The sequence below is a fragment of the Theobroma umbraticum genome, unplaced genomic scaffold, assembly GCF_002168275.2.
Source record: "Theobroma umbraticum cultivar Fairchild unplaced genomic scaffold, ASM216827v3 scaffold_55.0, whole genome shotgun sequence".
Classification (NCBI taxonomy): domain Eukaryota; kingdom Viridiplantae; phylum Streptophyta; class Magnoliopsida; order Malvales; family Malvaceae; genus Theobroma; species Theobroma umbraticum.
This window is the reverse complement of record NW_018397270.1, coordinates 2990936-2994814: the sequence shown is the minus strand read 5'-3', so window position 1 is coordinate 2994814 and position 3879 is coordinate 2990936. Positions and strand designations below refer to the sequence as shown.

General features: G+C 27.4%; 1 pseudogene; it reads left to right on the top strand.

Annotated features, from left to right (window-relative positions):
- Positions 1-890: 890 nt before the first annotated feature.
- LOC149526542 (uncharacterized) lies at positions 891-1951 on the top strand (annotated as a pseudogene).
- Positions 1952-3879: the final 1928 nt, after the last annotated feature.

Sequence of the window (3879 nt, the reverse complement as noted above, 5' to 3'; positions counted from 1 at the left end):
GTATAAAGATAAATAATCGATTCTACATGGAGAAGATATCAATTCTTGAAGCATCAAAAGCAAAGATTAGAAACTTGGTGATTGTGAAAGAGATGGTACAATTGGATAAGTTGGAGCCCAAAAAGTCAAGCTTAAATTCAAATTTTAATGTTAGATAGTGAAGAATCAACACATTGAGACAGAAAAATCAATTCTCCAAGAATACAAAGGTGTCTCCTTTGAATTCAGTTGTAGAAGAATCGACATCTCAAAATAGAAGAATCAATTCTTTAGAGATAGAAATTTCCAAACTTTATGAAGAACCGACAACTTAAGAATAAAGAATCGATTCTCTAAATGTGACAAAAATGTGCAAGTTAGCTGAAACGTACAAAAGTGAATTCAAATTTGACTCTAACAGGCAAGAAATCACAAAGCCTTTATATATCTATCTTGAGAACGTTAAAGCAAAAACTTTAATGATTTTGAATCATCTTTGAAGAGAAAAAGAACAAAACAATCAAAAGAGCTGTGAGCAGAAAAATCCTATCTTTGAGAAAAAGCTAAATTTAAAGATCACATTTCTATCCTTCAATTGATACCTATCAAGCTTAAACCTTCCTTAATCATTCCTATCTCTTGAGAAAGCTCTCATCTTTCTAAACCTAAACTTCATTACCAACCCTATTAAAGGTTTTAAGTTATAGATTCTTTAAAATCTATTATTGTATTGGTTATACCTCCAAGCAAAAGGTTGAGGGGTTTTACTTGATCTTTTAAAAAATCATATCTTGTGTAAACGTTGTGCTTTAACCTGAAAAAAAACAATATCTTGGTAAAGGTTACGTCTAATCCTAGTAAAAGGCATGTTGTGAAGGTTATACCTGATTTTGTTAAAAGGCATGTTGCAAATGTTAGAAAGTATTGGAGGGTTGAAGTCAACAAAGAATATGCTTGTAGATGAGCAAGTAGTAATATTGTTATATATTATTGCTCATTATGTTAAGAATCGAGTAATTGGTTTAAATTTTAGAAGGTCAAGTGAGACAATTAGTCAGCACTTTCATAATGTTTTAAATGCATTGCTAAAATTATAAGAACATTTACTTAGAAAACTTAAGCCTATTCTAACAAATTCTCCAGACAATCGATGGAAGTGACTTAAGGTAGATTATAGATCATATTACTTTTGTAACTATATATACAAGACATCAATAGGTTTACTTATAATAATTCATTACATTTTATTTGTAGAATTGTTTAGGTGCTCTAGATGGGACATACATTAGGGCTAAAGTGCCAAATGCAAACAAACCTAGATATTGCACTCGTATAAAAGATATTGCAACAAATATGTTAGGTGTACGTACACCTAACATGTAATTTGTCTTTGTTCTTCTTAGTTAGGAAAGATCTGTGGATAACGGAAGAGTTCTTCAAGATGCATTAAGGAAGAGAAATTGACTTAAAGTGCCTTATGGTAAGCTTTCCTATGATAATAGGAAGGTATTTCAAATTATGTACCATATGATTATTCTAAATAAATAACTTATTTAGTTTTCTTTATATAGGTTGCTATTACCTAGTAGATTCATGCTATACAAATTATGAGGGCTTTCTTGCACCTTTTAAGGGTCAACGATATCATTTGAATGAATGGCATCAAGGCCATGAACCAAGCAATCTTGAAAATTTTTTTAATATGAAACATATAATTGTATATAATGTTATAGAAAGGTGTTTTGGGTTATTAAAAATATGGTGGGGTATCCTTAGAAAGCCATCATTTTATTTGGTTTAGATACATAATCAGATTATTATAGTTTGTTGTTTGCTTTATAATTTTATTAGGAGGGAGATAGGTTTTAATCCTATTGAAGTTGATTTAGAGAAATATATTCAAACCAATGCAGTAATTGAGGAGGATTCAATAAGTACTATTGATCCTATTGATATTTGGTGGTCTTATTGATATTTGGAGTTATTGGACAATAAATTAGCAAATCAAATGTTTAATATATGGCAAGCATCTAGGCAAAATGAGGATTGATATTTGTTAGGCGTATTGTTATTTGAAGGACTGTTTTAGTTTTTTTCTTTTGTCATTACAAGTTGTTGTGCTCATTTCTCATTTGCTATTAATAACTTAATGTTTTCTCATTTGTTGTTGTAGTTGTTTTTTAAATTATACTTTTTATTATGTGAATAAAATCTGACAAGTTTTAATATATTATTGAATAATTCTCTTTATCTTTTATTTTTTAGCACTATAATTTTTTTTTTTTATAATCTACTACTTGGTAGATGATAGAAAACAATATCTACATCTTTAGCCTTTACTTCTCAAAATTCAAAAGGAACCAAAAGAAAGTGGAGTTATCATGAAGACGTTGTACTCATATCAACTTTGATTGATTTGCACAATACATGAAAATACAATGCTGATACTGGTTTCAGCGGAGGTTATTTAATAAAACTTGAAAATATGCTTACAACAAAATTACCAAATGCAAACTTGAAGGTGAAACCCCATATAGATTCTAAGATAAATATTTTGAAAAAAGAATAGGTTGTTATATATGATATGATACAAAGGACACATACTAAAGGATTTGGGTGGGATGATCAAAGGAATATGGTTGTTGCTGATGATCTTGTATAGGAATCTTACATAAAAGTAAGTTTTTGGTTTGAATTTGTTTAAGCATTTTCTTTTTATTTCTTAATAATAATATAATTAATAGTCACTTTTTATTGTTTTTAGAGTCACAAAGATGCTACCCCTTTTAAAAGAAAGAGTTTTCCCTTCTTCAACGAGCTTAGTGAAATTTATGCTAAAGTTCATGCAACTGGAAAAGATGCACAAACTGAAATAGGAATCTTTAAAAAAATGCAGGAATGTAATGATATAATAAATGAGGAAATTGAAGATGAAAACCTAGCTAGATATGATTTCAACAAAGTAGATTTTTCCAATATTCAACCTCAAACATCAGCTCCTAGAAGTGAAGCCACTTTAGCAAGGAAGAGGAAAAGGACAAATGAGATGAGTGACCCCATTACATCTGAATCAATTATTACTGTTGCCATGATATTGAGTGAAAATATAAAAGAGGCATGAATGGAGTTTAGCAACAATGTTGAGATTGAAGTGAACATCCAACAAAAAGCTCAAGAGTTGGATGGGATTTTAAGTCAAGTAAAGAGATTGACAACGATAGAAAGGGTTCTTACTTCAATCAAACTTCCTAAATCTCTTACTCTTATGTTTGTGTTTTTCAATATTGTACTTAATCAAAGACTTGAATGGTTGAGGACATTGCTTATTAACCATTGAGCTTGGATAACTCTAAGGTGGCGTTTGGTACATTACAATGCAATGTAATTACAGGTAATGTGATTGCAAGTAATGTGATTGCAGGGAAAATAACATTATAGTGTTTGGTATACAAGTAAAATAATGATTAAAATGCAGGAAAGATAACATTGCAGTGTTTGGTTTACAAATACTTTACTAGGAATGTAATATTAATTTTCAAAATTACCCTTAATTATTAAAATACAAGTTTAATATATTTATATTTTTTATTATTAATTTTTATATAATATAATTTCTTAAATATATTTTTAATGTCATATATTTTATTTTTATTTATTATTATAATATTTTATATTTTATTTTTAATATATTTATATTTATATTATTAATTTTTATATAATATCATATCTTAAATATATTTTTAATATCATATATTTTATTTTCATTTATTATTATAATCTTATATATTTTATTTTCATTTCTTTAATATATTTTTTATATTATATATTTTATTTCAATTTGTTTTACCTATATTATATAAATGTTAATTTTTTATATTTTATTTTATTTTAATTTTTTAT